The sequence below is a fragment of the Copadichromis virginalis genome, linkage group LG16 (genome assembly GCF_057382275.1).
Source record: "Copadichromis virginalis isolate Kocher_CV1m ecotype Utaka linkage group LG16, C_Virginalis_male_GT1.1, whole genome shotgun sequence".
Taxonomy (NCBI): domain Eukaryota; kingdom Metazoa; phylum Chordata; class Actinopteri; order Cichliformes; family Cichlidae; genus Copadichromis; species Copadichromis virginalis.
Genome location: NC_140633.1, coordinates 33,549,796 through 33,570,781, shown reverse-complemented (window position 1 = coordinate 33,570,781; position 20,986 = coordinate 33,549,796). Strand labels below are relative to the sequence as shown.

Below are 20,986 nucleotides of genomic sequence, written 5' to 3'. Positions count from 1 at the left end.
CCAGTGCAAAACAGAACATCTAATCTGTAGAGGAGGATCACAAAGCCAGAATTATTGACCCTTATGAAGTTCTTAAGTATGTTCTTATGACCCCAAAGTAGGTATAAAAATATGGGCTGTAAATATTTAAATGGTACTGAACCAGAGCAGGCGTAAAAATAATTTTCTATTAATGAAGTGCTCATACTGTATGTATGAAGAGCGATTTAATGACCACTGTAATTGTTATTTTCTAGGGTTTCATTTTATTTGTTGTGGGGACAGATTTTTGAAATGCATTTATTTGCGAAAACCATGCAGTGTTCAAAGACTAATTGTGAATTTCAACTTAAAGTTTCTAACGTTTTTGTGCTTTTAAGAAAAAAAACTTGAGGTGGTACAGTGGTCATCACTGTCGTCTCACAGTAAGAGAGTTCTTTGTTTGAATATCATGGCTAGTTGGGGCCTTTCTGTGTGCAGTTTGCAGTTTGTTTTCTCTCTTCCTGATTGGGCACAGGCTTCCTCAAACATTCACAGACATGTTAAGTGATTTTTAAATAAGCCATATGTGTGAATGTGAGCACTAGCATACCCAGTGGGATGAGCTCCAGTCCTTCCATTGCCCTGTGTGGTTAAGTAGTTAATAGCATGGATGGAAGTTAAAAGTAACTCCTGCTCATGTGCAAATACATTTAAAGTTCCATGTTATGTCTGTTCTTCTTTTGGACACACAGGGCTGCATCCAAAATGCAGTATATTAGATCAAATGCTATTTTAACCTCCTAGGACCTGGCGTCCACATGTGGACATCACATTTTGGGTTGTTTAGACCAAAATACTAAATTTTGCTCTACAAGGGCCTGATATCCACTTACGAGGACATGATAATGCCACTGTTCTATTGACATTTTAGACGAATGTTCTCATATGTGGCTCTAATTTTCACAGAAACAAAAATCAGGTAAAAAAAAAAAAAATCTGGTAATTCTTTGTTTTTGCATTCATCAGATCCCAATCAGCCCAAATTTCAAAGAGAAATTAAAAATGCACGCCATGGAAGAGTTTGGGTCTTAGGAGGTTAAACATGACCTTTAAATAGCACCATTTGTCAAAGTGTGTCACTTATGGCTCAGTCACACTAGAGTAAAAATGAATGGCAACATTTTTGCGATTAGAAAAAGTCAGTGGTTACTGACTGGTTACATTGATCTTGTTTTTTTTTCATTGATCTAGTGCAAGTTAGTTAACTATTTTTAATCATAAGGCAATTGCACAGGTCACCTGTACGGTGGGGCAACCTCACTCCAAACAGCTCCAGTCCGACTGTAGTCACTCAGACTTCTGAAGGGTTACAAATTATTGTGTTGCAATCAATTACTCAGCCTGAGCCAATGACTGCAACTCTTCTTTGCTCACCTAGACTCAATTGGTTACGAACTGGCTGTATTCTGGTTATATTCCAATATAAATGCAAAGATGTTGAGCACCTACATCATTTTTTGTGACATCACTATTCTGCAGCAGATATGTCAACTACACTGCAACTTTTTTGCAATTTTCACAGATTATTCCGATTTAATCACCTTACTATCACAGATTGTATGTAATTGCCAGCCTGACTCCATTTAGTTGCAGACTGATAGCAGACTTACTCCATCTTATTGCCATTGTGTTGCCATTTTCAAGCACCAAAGTCTTTTTGAAGATGCCAAGTGGGTGCACACCTGGTCCCCATCTTCAAAGCAACCAAAGGCAACAAGTCATCATTATGTCATGCCACAGTCTCTAACCACAGTTTTCTCTGATGTGACTGCAGCATTAACTTCAAGACTTAATGCAAAATAATCTCACCAGAAAAACATGCTATCAACAAAATAAATTAATAGATAAACAGTCATACCTCTAGTCAAGTTATGCATAGTTTATGCAAAATAACAGTCAAGTTTCTCCTTTCTACTGCGTCACTGGAGAGATCTTAAAGCCCCTTACATAAGCTCAATCTAAAGAGCTACAGACCCTTTCTAGAAACTGCCTTCAGATAAAAGTTTCAGCCACCACCACCAGCTGCTTATTAGACACACGTGGATTCTGTTGTGGTTTAAATACACATCTTACACACAGGTATTATTTAGAAATGTACTCAAGGACACATCAAGGACATATGTCCTGTTGTAAATCCTTAATAGACCAGGAGAACCTCAACTTTAAGGTAAGCTAGTGATATCTCATTTCATTTCAGATACATTATCAATGCAGTATAAAAACTAAAATAAAATGTGGACTTTTAGGTCTAGAAGCCAGTGTATAAAAATATTGAGGATTAGCTTGCAAGCGCCCCCTAGTGCATTTTAGGCTGGTTTGCAGCCAACTTCTGTGTAGCGGGATTAATGGGTAGTGGAATGGCTCTCATCTGAACTCTTCCTACAAGCATATATTTGCATCTCACTGCGACTGCTGAAAATGTCAAGAAAAGCAAGGCGAAGGGGAAAGCCGTACATTTCCATTTAAATGAGGTGTTTGGGGATCCTGTTTTTTCAGTTATTTTAAGAGTCAGCACTGACAGGCCATTAATAACCAGCTGATTAAGTGTGAGATATTCACCTACTTAGTTTCACTGCTACTCTAATTCACTGTGTCAAGAGTCAGTTCTCAGCTGACAGTGTTGTGTAGACAGTGTAGGGCTAACATTAAAACAAAGTGGATTTACTGTTAACAAAAATAAACTTACTATTACACGAAAAGAGTTGTCTGATCTAATAGTGTAAATAACTACACAGAAAGTTATTTCTGTGTTGTTCATGGTCTCCTGCCTTCAGAATTGGAATTGTAGTTCTCAACACCTCTAAAGCAGCCCTTAGTTCAGGATCCTGATTAGCAGGTCTTAACTTCAGCACATCAACTTGAAGCTTTACTGCACATCGGTCGATCTGCTGAAAATAGGCTTCAAAAGTGCTTTAGCTTCGAGTAAATCAGAACAAATATTATAAAAGAATGGTAAATGGTAAATGGCCTGTATTTATATAGCGCTTTTCTAGTCCCTAAGGACCCCAAAGCGCTTTACATATCCAGTCATCCACCCATTCACGCACACATTCACACACTGGTGATGGCAAGCTACATTGTAGCCACAGCCACCCTGGGGCGCACTGACAGAGGCGAGGCTGCCGGACACTGGCGCCACCGGGCCCTCTGACCACCACCAGTAGGCAACGGGTGAAGTGTCTTGCCCAAGGACACAACGACCGAGACTGTCCAAGCCGGGGCTCGAACCGGCAACCTTCCGATTACAAGGCGAACGCCCAACTCTTGAGCCACGATCGCCCCAGAAGGTTGTTTGCGTCACACTAAAATTGGATGCTTGACTTCTTTGGATGCTTTGCAGGGTTCAGTTGACAAGCAAGCTCTTAAAATGATCTAAAGTGATTGCTAATGGAAAAAAGTGCACTGGTTTTAGAGAGACTTGCATCTATTTTATTTATTTATGTGTTTTTTGTGATGTGTGGCAAGGCGAAGGTAAGGGAAAAACTCGTCCAACATTAATATTATAGCTCTGTTATAGCACATAATCATATAGCACATAATTTCCTTAGGGGTTATTAAAGTATTCTGATTCTGTTGTTTTAAACAAATTTAATACATTTTCTGTGTCCAGTGAGATATTTAGTAGCAATCTGTCCACAGTAAGACTGAATGTTCTGCTATGCCAGCATCTCTGTGAAGTGTTTAGGGATCATGGTGCTTTTGGACATTGCTTTTGCTATTATTCAATAAGCTAGTCAGTCAGCAGTGCAGTGATACGCGCTTTCGCAGATCATTCATCCCAACAGCAGTTAGACTCTATAACTCCTCAATCACGATGTCATAAGTCACTGGACACTGTGAACATCCATGGTCACCACTTCATGCATAATGGACCTTCCATGTGTATGGACATGTGCAGGTACATGTATATGTATACATATGTATATTTAGTGTGTACATGTGTGTGTGTGTGTGTGTGTGTGTACATGTCTATAAATAGGAATAGTAGTGGTACAATAGCTATATCAAGCTATATAGTTTGTCTTCCATATTTCCAACCATATCCACAATCACATACTGTGTATGCTACCATTGTATTGGGCGTATTATCTTACTTTTTTCATTGATTGTACTTATTTGTATTTTTGTATTTCCTTCTGATATCTGTACCTGAGCTGAGGTGACACAAAAATTTCCCCGTTGTGGGATCAATAAAGTCTTATCTTATCTTATACGGCTACAGAGTGGCAAGTGCAGTTTATGTTTATCTCAGCCATTACGAGAGGGGGTGATCTTGGTGGTATGGTGTGATTGTGCTACAATGCCCAGTCTGAGAGTCTGTGAAACTGCTGATCTCTTGGGATTTTCACCACAACCACAACCAGTTTAGTCAGAATTGTGTGAAAAACAGAAAACATCCAGGGAGCAGCAGGTCTGCCGGACATGTTCTGTGTTCTGAGATGCAACTCCGTGAAGCCGAACAGCTGAAAACCATGTCGGATTCGATTCCTGTGAGGCTGCTGTGGACACAATCTTCCCAGAACTATACTCCTAGACATGGGGAAACTAGCAGTCTGATTTTTTTAAAATAAAAAGTATATCATTAAGTCATTATACACAGCTGTGTAATGAATTAATTTAATTAATTAAAAAATATATATTTTTTGTTTTTCTTGAGCCTGGAGAAACACCTCACACCCTTTATCAATGTGCTTGAATGCAATATCAACAAACAGTACTTCATATTCATATAGATGGATGCATGATGGATGATTGTAGTGGTGTGCAAAATAAGGTTTATTGAATGTTTACATGTCAGTCCATTGGGCAATCTTACAGATGAACTTTATGTAAAGATATTGATCAACATCAGACCATCATCATAAACTTTTGTAGGGCAGAGTGAGATTCAGTGTTCAATGAAACAATGCCCCCTTGTGCCCAAACACAGCACATCTCTTCTTCCATCACATTTCTGTGATTCTTATTCCATCCAAAGTCTCACTAAGTAAGACTGTCACCCAATCTCTCCCTCATTCGCCTTCTCTCTCTATCTGTCAGTCAGCCGTGTCCCATTCCCTTATTCAGTCAGTGCCTCACTTTCTCAGTCTGTCAGTCTCCCGCTCATTCAGTCACTGCATCCCTCTATCCTTATTTGCACACCTCACTTCCCCTTCACTCACTCACCTGTACTTTCCCCCCATCCATCACAGTACACTTCTTGGTTGCCAGGTTTCTAACTGTCAGCAGCCTGCACTGGTCAGGCTTTCTTTCTTTCTACCACGCAAACATTTTATTCTCTGAAAGCCTCTTATGTTTTGTGACTTTTATAGAAGCTTGCCCGAGCTTGCTGTAGTTCAGACCTCTTCAGATTCATTCTTCTGGGCCACATCTAATTCATTTAGTTTCTTACACTTGTTTTTTTTCTCTCCTGCCACCTCATCTTCTCTGGCTGTCTCTATAACCCATCTTTTGTCTCAACAATGTTTGCCATGTTCCATGGTCAGACTACAGTGCACGTCAACACAGTATTCCTAAGAAGTACTAGTACACATGCCAACAATCTTCAGGGCTAATACAGGGAAGTGTGTTCATGTAACAAAGCAAAGAATAACATGTGGCGGTCAGTGTGGTGAATGGATCTATAGTGTGCAAAGTCGAGACATAAGAGAGAGACACGGGGCATTCAGTGATTTCTCCATTGTAACCTATGGGAGTTTGGCAATAATGACAGTGGTAGGAAGTTTTTTTAAAATTATATTGGGGAAAAGTCAAACTATTAGGGGTGTCAGGTTTTTTTTTTTTCAGTACTATTTTTTTTATGTCTCACTGGGTTCAAATTAATATAGACAATGAATTGTAATAAATTCCTAAATAACTGCAGCCCTTGCTGAATGTCTGAGTGCTTTAAGCTGCGCCCACACTGGAAACAGCTCACTCACCACGTGTCACCCGAAGCTTACAGCTGTTCACTTGTGGACAGTCCCGGTAACCTTCTAATGTAATTGATTGCTTGCCTTGACGCTGACAAAAATGTATTTCAGGTCCTGCTCACATCCCAGGATTCACAGACTATAACACTAAACATTTAAAGTGACTGACTTTGGTTAATTCCAATAATCATGCCTCTAATATAATTAGACTGCCTGATATTAATAATTTAAGCACAATGTTAAAAGCTTGTGGTGTTTATGACATCCAAAGGATGAAATTATTAAATTATTATTATTATTGCTATTCTCACTATACTTACCATTAATAGTGATGAGACCCTAAATTATTCTTTAGCACCATCTCCTGGTCTTCTGGTTGATTTTAATCAACGGTCATTACAGTGTAGCTTTCCTCCTGCCTGTCAGCTGAGACATTTCCATATTACACATATAACAGAAATAACACTAATAGAAATGAATAAATAAACAGATAAAGGAAAGTGCAAAACAAAACTGCATTCAGACAGGCTACAAAAAGGAGAGAATACATGGATGGATGGATGGATGGATGGATGGATGGATGGATGGATGCTAAGATGACAGCTCGTGAGGATTCATTTTTTGATGATGTAGTGAAATATCTAAATATCTACCAGAGACTTTGGCAAAACGTGTTGGCTTTTGTTGTTGTTGCTGTTGTTGTTGTTAACTCCTTACCCTTTCCTTAAGTGCCACAAGCAGAATTACATTTTTAATTTTAACTTGCATGTCTCTGCAAATACGTGATTTGCTGCCATTTGGCTCACACATTCATGTCCACATCTGGATGAAATATAATAACTTTGGTCATACTCTGTGTTGCATGTCTACCAATTTTTTAAGTTTTTAACTAATACTTTACCAAATATCTGTTCTAATCAGCATCAGCTTATTAGCAGTGGCTAGTATGTTACCAGTACAAATTACAAAGACTGAATGAATCTAAAAGACTAATAATCCTTCTGATGAGGGTAATAATTATAAAGATCACAGATTCCTGTTAAAATGCTGGCATGCTGGTGCTGCGGCACAACTTCAGGGTTGCCACCTTGTCTGCATTATATGTTTAAACAAAAAGCCTCATTAAAACAAATTAGATTTTAACTTCATATGAATAAATAGAACACACACTGTCTTTCCCCTGAATTAAATTATGTTATTTTTTTAAAATTGGCTTTTCATTAGTAATTTAAATCATGACCTCAATGGGTTCCAAACTCTAAACACTACTCGCCGTGTGCAGATACATTTGAAACACACTGAAGTTAATCCAAGTGTAAACCCTCACAAGTCTGTCTGGCAATATTGCAGAGTCTTCTACTTCTATCCACTATCTCGAACTTCCCTTTCCTCTTTTCTTCCCTTATCTCCTTCCATCCTCTATATCTCTTCCTCTCACTCCTTTCCCCTCTTGATCCCATATCTCTCTCCACCGTCCTTCTCTAATCTCTCCCAGTGTTCATCCCCCAGGACCTATGCAGAGGGAGAACACTACCATAAACCTTGGCATTCAAACCAACACAGCTCATGAATTTTAATAAGCCACACAAGAGTACAGGCAGGCAGGTGGCAGGTGTGCTATGTTCAGACTATCTGCATGTCTCTTCCAGCCAATAGCAAGGGGGTAATAAAACCTCTCTGACGTCATGGCCCCAAGGTTGCTCTCTCACTGCTCTGTTCATGGATGCCTAGGGAATTGGGTTTTTATCGTGCCTGTTTGGGCTTATCTCAGCACTGAGCCTGCAGGCCAAGGTCAATTTCATGCCTGGGCAAGGGGTGCTCATGCTGCAGGAGGGAAATCACTTTTGTAGGCAACCCAGAAGCTCTTCTCTGAAGGCCGGTCAATAGCAACAAAATATGAACCATAAATTGACCAAAGCAACAGCAGCACAGTGGAACTGAGGTTTTTCCTGCTCTGTTCTACTAGAGCCATGAAAATGATGTGAAAGTGAGCTGGCATTTTCTGTCTGGCATTTAATGTATTTATGCAGGGAAGAGACAAAATAGAGGAAAGGCCTTCTACTGTTGCTCCAGTGGGCAATTTTGAAAAATAAGTTTGTGCCTGATAAACTTAAACTTCATTAAAAAAATTCCCAAAAGCACACCAGCCTCTTCTTCTTTGCCTGAACTTTAAATAAGAAATCACCTACTTAGCTTAATAGCATATGTACTTTTAAAGTGAGCCAGAAGTTACACATGAGCCTATCACATTTGAGCCTGGGCCATTATAATCAAAGGGTTGTCACTTTTATCTGCTGTAATTCATCTTTAGCAAGATGTTTCTGTTGTGGGACCTCCCTGCCTTCACATGCATGGAGAGCAACACCAGGACCCCTTGTCCAGAGCAAAGCAGGCATCAGTGCAGAGGGGATGGGCTGAAGGTGGACTGCATGGCAGCTTACAGATTCATAGCAGCCACAGACATGATAAAGTAAATCAAAGATTTGAAAGTTTTGGATTAGATACATGAAAAGGTATTGACCCTACCAACTACCACATTTTGGTTAAGCCTGACTTTGTGGCTTTCTTGCCAAGCATAATGAAATACTTTATTTTTATAGCTTCTCACTGGATTAGCATTGGAAACATGACACAGAAAAGGCTTCAAAATCTGCGATACATCATCCTCTGCAGAAAACACCAAATACATGTTTTTGTTTTAAAAACAAGCAAAATACAAATTATGCACACAGAAGCTTTCAGTATCCAAAAAATGATACAAACTAGGCACACAGAATTTCAGAAATGTGGACATTTACCAGGGTAGCAAGGTACAACAAAAAGATTGATTCCCATGGGGCAAAACAGCACATTTTAATAATGCATTTCAAGAATCAGTTCACTCAAACTACAACACATTTCTTACAAGTTTTTAAATTAGGGATAATAGGTACTTTTGGCTACTCCCTTATTTTCCCAAAGGATTGCCGTCTCCCTAAAAACAAAAAGCACTTTTTTTACACTCCTGTATATAAACATTGTTTTCCCCATTAGTATCCACAGAATACACTATGAAGATTTTTTTCCCTTTGGGAAAATGTGCCTGCATAGCATCAGTATTTTTAGTTAGAAGAAGTTGTTCCCTTTAACATTTTACAATATGAAAAGTGTTAAAACTCAAAAAGCATTATCATAAAGGATATGGTGCACGAATAGGGTGAGTATCTTAGACATTTAGAATTGGTAATCAGCACAGAATCTGAGATAACAACCACTGAAATAGAATTTGGCTAAGTTATATTTCCAGAAGTATCAATATTAGTAGTCACAGTATACAGTCGGAGTTCAAATAACTTTCCGTCAAGCTCATCTCAACTTCAGTAACACCACTCTCATAAATACCCTGTTACACTCATCCTTTGATGTCCAGCTCTAACAACACAGTAATCTCACTGCAGTGGCAAAAGCACAGGAGCCTTTTAACGGGACCGCAGGCCCCATTCTGTCATCAACCTCTCATGAATTAGATTCCCAAGGCCACAGTCGGCAAAGAAGATGAAGGGGAATCAGGTTAGGGAGCAAGAAGATTAAATGAAGAGAGAGCTGGTTTCAAAAGGTTCTCAGCAGTTAGGCATTTTAGTCTAACTGCTGCTTTAGTGCACTGGAGGCTAAAATGTTGTTTGGCAAAGGGAGGCAATTTTTTATCATCAAGCATCACATGAGACCTACTTTGAGGGGTTTAAGATGTAATTTTATTTTTCCGAGTATCTGTTCTGCTGGTTTTCTGTTTCGTGCCTTTTCCTCATGATAGCTGGTGAGTTCCTGCTTATAGCAGAATACTCACTGAGAGACAAACATAACATCCAAATAAATCCAAAATTAAATATCGTGAGGCTTAGAACACATCTTTTATATAAAAAAGCGATGTAGGCACCATGTCACCATCAGTCAGTTATGTACTCTGCATTTTGAAGCGTCAGTGTTAGCATTAGTGGTAACAAAGTAGGTGATGGAGGTGAGGTCTAAAAGACATAAGTATAGCACATTTAAGACAGTAAGACGGTAGTATTATTGCAAAAAGTCACTCGATGGGTAATCTACAAGGAATAATTTAAAAAGATCAAACAAACCAAAGACAATTATACTGAATCAACAGAATCAGTATAAATATCAGTAGTAATCAGTAGTAAATAATGAGCAAAAGTCCTGGGCCACCCCTCTGTCGCTTATATTTCAGTAGGAAATGACAAATTGGCTCCAGTCCTTTATTGAAACTGATTTGCATTAATGTTGAAAATCCTGGACCAGACACCCAGGACCATCACAGAAAGTATATGGGGGAAAATGGAGTTTCTACACTTCCTATAAGTTTGAAAGTCAACATTTGATGGCAACCTTTATTACATCTTTTAATACGCCTTCATAAGAAATTGCATGTTCCTAGATGTCTTTTAATTTCTTTCAGTAGTCTTGAGGAATAGTTCTCTAAGCTTCTTGAAGGGCATTCAGAGCTCTTCTTTGGATGTTGGCTGCCTTTTATTCCATTCTGTCTTGAGGTCCAGGCTCTGGGGAGGCCAATCCATGACAGATAGTGTTCCATTGTGTGTATCCAGGTATACTTTTACTGTAATTGCATTATTTGTTTGGGATCATTGTTATGCTTAAAAATAACTTTCCAGTTAACTGACATATTTTCAAACCTTCAACTAACAAAACAGGAACAAATGTTATGTTTTGACAAACAGGATGCTTATTTTTGGCCAGCACCATCTTTAATAATGAAAGCTATAAGTAAAAAGTTGTGACTATGATTTAAATTCTGATTTAAATGAGCTGCAAGGTTTACATAATGGTATCTGCATTGCCAAATGGTGCATTTATTCAGGCTGGGCTTGGTGTTTTCTCAAGCCAAAGAAGCGACCTCTTCCTATCTCATGGAAAATTGGAATTATCCCTAAAAGTTGCAATATGCATCTAATAACAACACGATGCCACGGTGCATTACAGACACCGCAGCTGCGATAAGAAATACATTACTGGAAGCCGGTGGAGATAGTTCAAAGCAATTTTTCACACCTTTCAAAACTTTTATGGAATATTTTCTTTGTTGTGATACTTCAAACAAGCAGAGAAAAAGTTACAGATTATCTGGAAGGCTGCCCCGCGCGCGTGCACACACACACTTACACACACAAACAAAGATTTTAATTATCTGTTCCTTTGACCAGGCAATCAATGGAGTGCATAACAATGTCCATATCAGATGAGGTAGTGTTCTGCACAGGTCAGATAGAGATGCTTAACGGATTGCTCAAATCAATTCTGATTGGTTCCCGCTGCCATCTGTGGGTAACCATTTGTGGTGTAATTAATTCCTCCACAGCCATACTTTGATAGTTACTGTGATACAAGCTGAGAATTTCAAACAGATGAACTTCAGCGAGCGAGAAGCAACCATACGAGTATACAGTACATGTGTAGGCCATATAGCATGCGCACCACAATGTGTATTCCTTTGGGAGGGATATATAAAAGAGAAAACACTCTGCTTTGAAAATCACACACACTCCTCCACTAATGAATATTTGAAGCAGTTTGGATTTCTTCTTCTCTTTTACTGACTACTAAAGAAATAGTTGTCAGGAGAGCAAATAAACACATTTCTGGCTGTAGCTTTATGCTCTCACCATGACAGTGGTATGGATTTTTAATTTATAAAGCAAATCTTCCCAAATGTCAAAGTCTAAATTTAGCAAAGTGAGCAGTGGCTTCTGCTTGGCCGCCTCGTTTCAGAAGACGAGGCTTGACAAGGCTTAACATAATAATCCACCAGATGGCTCTGTGGCCTTGCCATTAAAAGTGCCTCGAACACAGCTGTTGCATTACTTTCATACATAAAGCACACACACACATGCGCATGCACATAAACAAAGACACCTTTTCCAAGACACTCCTGTCCATACATATGCATTCTCTCCATCACCAGCATGAAATGAGCTGCTCCAGTGGATCAGTTCTCCCTGCAGGTGCTATGAATTGAGCTCAAGCCTCTCTTCTGTCCTCCACACACACGCAAACGAAAATCCCACTGGCCGCCTATCATCATTCTGATTCAGCGCTAAACTTTGGCACTGTTGTCTGATCCAAACACCTGCCAAGCTCCAAACATCAGTAAAATTTCTCTTTGATGAATAAATCAATAGGGCTCAGCCCCTACACTGACTGGTCATTCTGATGTACAGCATTTGAATGCCTCTCTTATATACAGTTTACCCCTGCTGCAGACCGCAGGATATTTCGGACTACATGCCAGACAAACTTTAGACTGTCTTTTGTGTTGTAGGCCACAGTATAATATATAATGTGTACAGATGCACAAATGTTTTTTGATGCAATGCATGTTGAAGTCCTACGGCATTTTCATCCACTATTAAGTGTCTTTTTGGTTATCTGTTTTCGTTCTACCATCATTTCACACTAGTATTAAAACTGGTAATATGTTTCCCCTTTAGAGGTATAAGGAAAGATGTCCAAATTGTGATGTATATGTGCTTGCTGGATAAAATCTTGTTGCAGTCTTGAGAGCTTGAAAAGGAAGGCCAGGTCTTTGTTTATCTGGATGATTGAGAGAAACAGACAAAGTGTAATCCATAAAATTACAGACTGCATTTTCAACTAAAAATTTATTTCACTTTAATGGATGCCTGGAAAGCTTAATCACACCAGCTTGGACAGTTAATAGTATGGATGCCTTGTCGACCACAAGTCACTCACAATCAAAAGCCTCCAATACTTTATCCTGCTTTCTGACTCTAACAAGGATCATAATTTACAAAATGAATTTTCTACTGTGTTCAGGAAGAGTTTAATCTATCAGGTGATGGGAGCCCATGCCACATTGCCTTAAACCTGCAGCCTCTGCTGGTCGCTCAATAATAAGTGTATCCCCAATGTGTATTAAAGTGTTACATTCTACTTTCTAATTACATTACTACATAAATTTTTTAGGAAAGTAAACATCATCCAAAATCCAAGGTTACCACTTCACAGTCTCCTTCTTCCCTGCGTGCTGTGTTATTTATCAGCTTTTAAAAGCTGGCCCAGATCAGGGGAATGATGTGAAGCCCCTGGCTGTATTAGAGTACAGTACCAGCTGCCCGGTTATACAGGAGTTACAACCAACATACTCAATACAGTGGAACCCCGACTTACGAATACCCCGTTAAACTAAAAAGTTACAAAGGCACTTAACGGCAATATTTCTGCCCGTGTTACAGCAAAATGCCCGTGTTGCGAAATCCGCTGGCTCTGGTTGGCCGAGCCCAGAATGACCATAATGCCTTCCGAATCATGTGACAACCCCTTGGCTTTCGTAATTGCGCTTCGCTGTTCCACTTGAACGACGTATTGTTCTTCTAGTTAGCAATTAGCCTATAGCCTATCGTTCAGCGTCGCCTCACTCAAAAGGCGTGATCGGTGCTTTGACTTACGAAAATTTTTGACTTACGAAAGACCCTCGGGAACGAATGAATTTCATAAGTCTTTAACAAGCAACGGTGCCATGAGACATTTGCACTGACAAAACATTACCAGGAGCTACATTTGGGTTTGGTCCTCACAGCTGTTTGAAGGAGTCTTTCCACTGAGCTTATTAAATACCTGCAACCTATAGGTATTAAAAAACAGAACGCAATAGTGCATTTTGTCTGGGGACTATTTTTAATGGAGGAATAACTCCGATTTGGTGTATTGTTACAAATTTACATACGTAGTGCAGCAGGATGGTGTTTGTGGAGCCGAGTGAAAATAGACATCACTGTGTGCTCGTGGTAATGGAGGAACATATATCCCTGTGTGGACTGGAGCTCTCTGATTAGTTTTAATGTGAGACAATGGAGCTCTATGGCCCAGAGCAAAAGCACATATTATATCTAGACTTTGGTACACAAACATTATTATTAGTTGGTTTTTATCTATTGGATTTGATGAAAAAAAACATGTAGCATACAATAATACCAACCTTACATTCATTCCACTGCCACTTTGAAATAAATCATACACATTTCTCCATTTCTTACAGAATATATTGGGGGCAACTTACTAAAAAAACATCTATGTCAGAAAGAAGGACAATTTCCAAACAAAGGAGTGCCTTGAGAGAAAAATCCTGCGTTGTATAATTATGCACATCCATGCATCACAAGAGGCTCGGAGCATTGTTTTGTATTCATATTGTGTGTGATTTAGTATGCCAAGGAGTCCCTGCTGTTTTACTGTCAAGGCTCTCAATATCAGCGTTGTTCTTGCTGATTATACTGATATGTGAAAGATGAGAGGCAGATCTGAGCGCGGGGAATGCAGATAGGCGGTCTGCCTTATATAAATTCATAACATTATGAACAGATCAATTGAATAAACAGACAACAGCTCAGTCAGATATGAGGGGCTGTAAATGAAGATGGATCATCTTCATCTTGTATTTGCGATGCAGTCTGAGGGGTCATGTGAAGATCTAAGCAATGATGCTTGCACTTTAATCACCAGAGGGGCGCATATAGCTATGTTCATTGATCACACCACCCTACACGGTGACTCCAAACATTTTCCAAATGGGATCACTTGCTGAGTGTTACACTGCATAAAAGCATTAAGCAAAGTCCTCAATCTCGCACCGTCAAAGAATTGAAAATCGATTTTTCGACAGCGGCTGGCGGGAGTAATGATGAACCCAGGAGGAGGGGTCTCTGCGTGACCTCTCGTTAGCCAGGCCTGCTCACAGTAAATCCTCCATGCTGACAGTGTGAGCTTACGCCAGCAGAAATGCCTGTATGTGTGTATATGTCAGACCCCGGCAAGGCCTGGAAGCAATGAAAAAAGCACCGGCTGTGACCCCATAGTGCACAGAGTGATCCCATGACTGCATGAGCAGTTTGCTATTATCTTTCTATGTGCAGTGTGACATTTTCTTGTTCTGGTTTCACCGTCTCCTGCTGTCTATAGCATGAGCCCCCCTTAGCTTTCCTATCTCTGATTTTGGCATCATTTCCTCTTCTTCCACTTTCCTCTTGCAGATTAAAAAAAAAGACCTGACATTGCCCTACATTCAGACATCCTCAGAAGGAACATTTCAGTGAGTCACTGCTGCTATAGAACTTAAAGCTTATTTGGTAAGAAGGCATTAAAGATCTTTCTAAAGCCACTTCTTTCTACAGAGACACAAACCAACAGTAAACTTCTAGATAAAATGGAATTTACCCAGTAATATGTAATGATACAAACAATACAAATTAAAACAATTATTTCATGGTTCGGGCTTTACAGGTTAAGACCAGAATGTGACATTTTGGGATCTGTTTCACCAGCATAGCCAACTTCTGTTCTGGCATTAGACATGTGCTATCACCTAAAGTTTTTTGCTCTCACGCTGTCTAAATGAATCTTGTGCCAAAAATACGTTTATTTAAAAAGAAAGAAGAATTTTCTGCACATAGGATATATTTTCAGCATAATGCTTAGCTTCTAACAGATCAGTCTGTTAGTGGTTCTCAAAGAGCAAATTTTTATGATAAAATATAACAAACACGTTTGTGTTTCTTGCTTACAGCTCTTTGTACTCTTTCCTGGAGTTTTTCCTAAATTCCTGTAACCAGGAGCCACAGCAGCAGCTGAAAGCAGAAGAGTTGCACACCAAACCTTAAATAAAATTATTACATAATATTGTATCTGACACACGTGATTTGTGAAAATCTAACAGTAAATCTGTAACATTGTCTTCAACTCACACGGTCACAGTTTATCTGTTTGTAGCATCAATTCATGGTTAAGTTCAGAGTCTGCACAGAACTATCAGAAGATTTTTATTGTACTGCTGGTTAAGGTGTGACCCTCAAACCAATTTTTCATTAATTTTTTGATTATTTTTCTAATTTAATTCAAAGTCAGCATTCTAATTGTATGCATGGATGTTTTCTATATTTATGTGTCACTTCAACTATGGTCACATGGATAGCACTTTCAGTGTAAGGAAGTCATAAATAAATGAATTCAATTGTTTTATCAGTTTTGGACTGACAATTGTTTCATCAATTTTCACCATTTTGGGGACTTCAGGCTTCACAGAGGTGTTTTTCCATTTTCAAATATACTGAGACAGCCATCCACATTAAAGCTAAATTAAAACACCGCGAATCTCGCTTCTGACTACACACTCAGAAATTAAAGTACAGAAATGTACCTATAGGGGTACAATGGCTTGTCACTGGGGTGGTACCCTCTAAGGTACCGTTCTGTACCCTAAACTGTGGGTACTGATTTGTACCCTTGTAATTTGTACCTTTTACACGTCAAACCTGTACTTTAAAGGGCAAAATTGTACCCTTAGTATAAAGTACAAAAAAGAACCCTTAAAAGGAGTACAAAAATGTCTTTCTAAAGGTTCAGTATCTACACACAGATTTCCTATATTTTTCCTCTCAAGATTTGAAAAATTGAAGATAAAGTCAAAAATACTTGTCACATTTATTACCTTCTTAAATACATTGCTTAACTGTTACATACAAACTGTTATCAACAGAGTATGTGTCATAAGCTGCAACATCAATTTCCTGTCCAGGTTTTAGCAACGTCCATTCACTATCAACTCTAACACTGTATGAATGAAAATGGTTGTCATATAACAGAGGAATGAGAATTTTTCCACAAAAGACCCACATTGTGTCAATATTAACACAACACCTGTTCTCTGTGTTTCCTATACACATGTCGTCTGAAAGATTCATATTTTTTGAAGGAAGAACAGCAGTCACTGAGTCCACAGGTTATATCAAAATTGGCATCATGGGAATGAATAAGTCCTATGTGCTGAATAAGCTTTGTCAAACTAAAGGTTCTTCTGCCACATTTGGAGCACTGATATGGCTGAGGCATGGTGGTCAATACAGAAGATTTATCTGGTGACTGTAATTGGCAGAGGCCGGTCCTCACCCTCATCTATTTTCACAATGTACTTTTGGAGAAAAATCAGGGTGTTCTTCAGATGTTTTGGATAAGCAAGGTTGAAGACAAAATACAAGCAGAAAGAAGAGATGATTCGTTCAAAAATACACGAGCTTCTGCACACTTCACTGCCATCCAACTTCACAATGTTTGGAGCGCTTCTGGAGAACACTGGTTTCCAGTCTTCATGAAGTAGCTGAACAGTTGGATAGGGGGTTTTAGGATGAACCTTTGAAGTCAAAAGAGAAGGTAGAGGAAAGCAATATATTAGTCTCTTAACAAAAGATACATTTGTTTTCCTTTTATATAGACTAAATATTTTAATACACACACCTCTCCAAGTATGACAAAGAGATCCAGTTTCTCCTTGAAGACGTATGGCAGGAATAAAAGTGCAGCCCTTGTGTCAAGATCTGCCAAAAGAACAACAAAACACAAGATCACCCATGCATTTTATCTGGCATTTCCAGTTACCTATAAAAATTATATAAAATGGAAGCCTTGAAGTATTAAAAAAAAAAAAAAAAAAAAAAAAAGCAAATACCCGGTAGGTCATCAGTGAGAGCTCCTCTCTTGCATCAAGGTAGAGCTGGTAGAGTGGGGTTTTCCCTTGTGTAAGGTCAATCACCTTTGCTGCAACACATGAGAGCCCTTCACGAAATCGCTGGCTTACATTACCCGTTGTTGGTTGGATCCACCCGAGTTCGTTGCACAGCTACAAGTAAAAAAATTCATTTTCAGTACAAAATAACAGTGTATGAAAATGAAATAATCTAAAGTTGATATTAATTATGTATGGTGCTGCATAATTATTTTTTTTATAGAATTTAACAACAATACTGTAAGAAGTTACATGAACATACGAAAAAAGGAAAGAGGGACAGATGAAGAAAACAAGGTCAAGGGCAAATAAAATTTACTACTATAAACATGTTAAATGTGACAGCTATTTCCAAGTTCAATTCAGCTTTCTGACTTACACCAGTAGGCATCCCTAAGAAGGGGTACTTCTTCAACACATCCTCCACAGGCATACCATTTGCAATTTCTTTCTGCCGCCAAGCAAACGTTTGCTGCACACGGTTATGAACCACCATCGTATCTGGTTGCATCTTCTGATATTGGCACTGTAAGACCTTTAAGTGGGCGTCTACGGATAATAAATCCTCTCCTTGGACGCATGGTCCCTTGAAAGAAAGCAAGAGTGAGAAGAGAAAGTCAAAACAGATTAGAAACCCAACATAAGACTAAATATACAATTAGAGCTGACACGATCTGTGCATCACAAAGAACTCGTATCGGTTAAAGTTAACCGATACCATGAACCAATATTTAAAATATGGAAACTCTGAAATAATTTCACATAAAATCTTAATTGTTAACTTGAAATTTTAGTTTTGGAGTCATATTTAAAATGTTTTGTTTTTTTTTAAAAATCTAGTTCACCCTCTTTTAGCGCCTTCTAATTAATAATATTTTGTGAGGTAGAAGTATTAGCACTGGTACTTTGTATTAGCAAGTGCTCTAATCCAAGTATTGGTATTGTTTCGGTTTGAAAAAAAAAGGGGTACAGTTGCATCCCTAATCCTTAGTTTTAGATGTAATAACAGAGGCAAGAACATTTTATAGCTCAAGATGTCCCTCACACCAACCTGACAAACATTTCTCTGACTTGTTCATTGACATTTATTAGGCTGCCCTCTCCTCGTAGAACCAAACTTCTCCTTACAACGCCTCACTGCCTCACTGTCGACTAGTGGTGCCCGCTCTGATTTGAATTTACGTCTCAAAGACATATGCCATGTGTGCTTGTTGAACAGAAACATAAGTTACTGTAAAAACAATCTACACAAAATACACCCAACAAAGAATCAGTAAACATACTTCATACAAATCTACTGAGAGGCTACAGATTGTCTTACTAACAAAACAAGATTGAAAAAAGCTTCACTTTTACTTTGTAATCTTGAAGGAACCTTATGCAAATTTTAAATTTAACTTACATAACCATTTCCCTCACGATCCTTGAGGAAAGGATACTTCATTACCAGCGTCTTCACAGCTTGCACATATTCAGAATTTGTGGGATACCTGTAATATCAGAAGAAACATAAGTGTTAGAGCAACTGCTGACAAACAAACTTTATCAAGTGTCAGTTATTGTTTCTTAGTAATGTAGCGTTTATTTTCAATATGACAGATTCAGCTTTTTCTAAAGCAACAAGCTAACATTACCCTGATTAACTTACATAGTATACTGTGCCACAGCTTCATATAGAACTCTGATTATTGTGTGTCTGTCCCTTGGATTTTTATGGCACGGTTCTTTGTTGTCCAGTTTTAGTTGGAGATTTTTGGGAAATCTTGGAATTTCAAAAGACGCTGGTAGTCTCAAAGTATTTTCATTGCTGTGAAAACAGTTAAGCGTTTGTTTTTATTGCATGAATTGAAGTATAAAACACTACAGTAACAATACATATGGTAGAAACAATGATCATATTAACTAAATCCTAAAAGTGCATAACAGCCAACATGTATGTTTCAGACATACTAACTTCATTATAAATAAGAAAATACCTTATTGAAGTTGACGAAGTAGATGGTTGCCAGTCTTCTGGAGAGACAGTCTGTAGAGTCAGTGTCACTGAAGATTCCTTCATCCTTGACACAAATTGGTTGAATTTAACCTGCTTTTTGAAGGATCCTTGGAAAAGGTATGCAACCATAGTCTCAGTAAGACCGCAGTCAACTGTGTCACCATCAACCTCATTGTCTGCAAGATAAATGGTAGTACAAACTCTAAATTCCATGTAAGAATATTTATCACCACATTTTTACATGGGTAAAAACCGTATATCACACACATTAAAACCTTTTGTACAACTTCTTTCAGTTCAAAGAAATATTCATTTAAAAAAATCAGTAAATTAAATTAAATAAAGCAAATCTTTAGAGTGAATCCTCTTGATATGCAAAGTTTTCATTTTTAAATTTAGATGTTTGTTTGGGACTACTGGACACAGGAGAGCAGAGTCTGAGCATGCTTTTGTGCCCTTTCAAGTTTGGAAGAAAAAAAAAGACTAGAATGCTGTAATTTGTTAATATTCACTACTAAGGTGACTCCTTTCTCCAGATTTCCGACAGTTTCTGCCGTCTGTTCTTTCAGACCGATTACTTATAGCGATAACACCCGCAGGACCGTATTACAAGCTCAGATTACATGCTGAAAAAGTTCCCACATTGCTGAAAACGGGACTATCAAACCCCAGCTGCGACACCCTTGTTATATTTTAAACAAGTGCGGTGTTAAGATATTTCCTTTAGACGTTATATTCAGCCGCCCATGTGTGTTGATGGCCTTGGAATGGATGTAAAAACGTGATTTTATTAAACCATTAATACACTAACGGTAAACTGCATTCAGCTACCAGGGAATCAAATTTCGCGCCGTTCCGCTGCGCAGGGGTTACCGAACCCATAGACTGTGGCCGAACCACATATATAAGTTCAAACTTATACAAATACTATGTGTACACATTTTTCAGAACTGTGACCTCAACTTTACACATGAAACGTTTGTAAAAACGTTTGTAAAAAGACATAATTTGAGCTAAGAGAGTGCCGAAACTAGCTAAATTGCTAATATACGTTAAGCTAGGCTAAACCAATAATTAGTAATTACGCTACATTTTTCTTTAAATAAAACTTACCTCTGAAATGCTGAGCTTCAGCTTCGGTGACATCTAAGCCCCACTCTTGTATTTTTGTTAAGAGTTCCTCGGTTGAAAGTGAACAGAGCACACCAGGACTTGCAAGTTCGTAATCCATCTCCCTCCGTTGATAAAACAAAATGGCACCTGCTGCATTTACAGAAAATTCTAGAATCCACCAGCTATTCGTTGAGTTTCTTCTTCTACTTTTTTTTTGATGTTGTGCGGATGGGCTCAACTCGCACTCCGAGTTCAATAAGGGTGCTTTTTTGCAATTCATCCAAATAGTTATACTTAAAAAAAAACACTCTCTTAAAAAATTTTTTAAATGCATTTTTACTTTTTTTTCTTTCAAATAAATTCATTGTT

General features: G+C 38.5%; 1 protein-coding gene and 1 pseudogene across 2 annotated transcripts in view; both read right to left on the bottom strand.

The window, feature by feature from the left end:
* Positions 1 to 20,986, bottom strand: part of dpp10 (dipeptidyl-peptidase 10 (non-functional)) — a 251,290-nt gene that overhangs the window by 198,988 nt on the left and 31,316 nt on the right. The window lies entirely within an intron of this gene.
* LOC146691169 (sterile alpha motif domain-containing protein 3-like) lies at positions 16,858 to 20,762 on the bottom strand (annotated as a pseudogene). The gene is made up of 8 exons (XR_014915551.1): positions 20,618 to 20,762; positions 19,485 to 19,680; positions 19,157 to 19,315; positions 18,911 to 18,998; positions 17,888 to 18,094; positions 17,452 to 17,622; positions 17,241 to 17,320; positions 16,858 to 17,136 (listed from the first exon to the last, which is right to left on the bottom strand). The product of XR_014915551.1 is annotated as a sterile alpha motif domain-containing protein 3-like (transcript).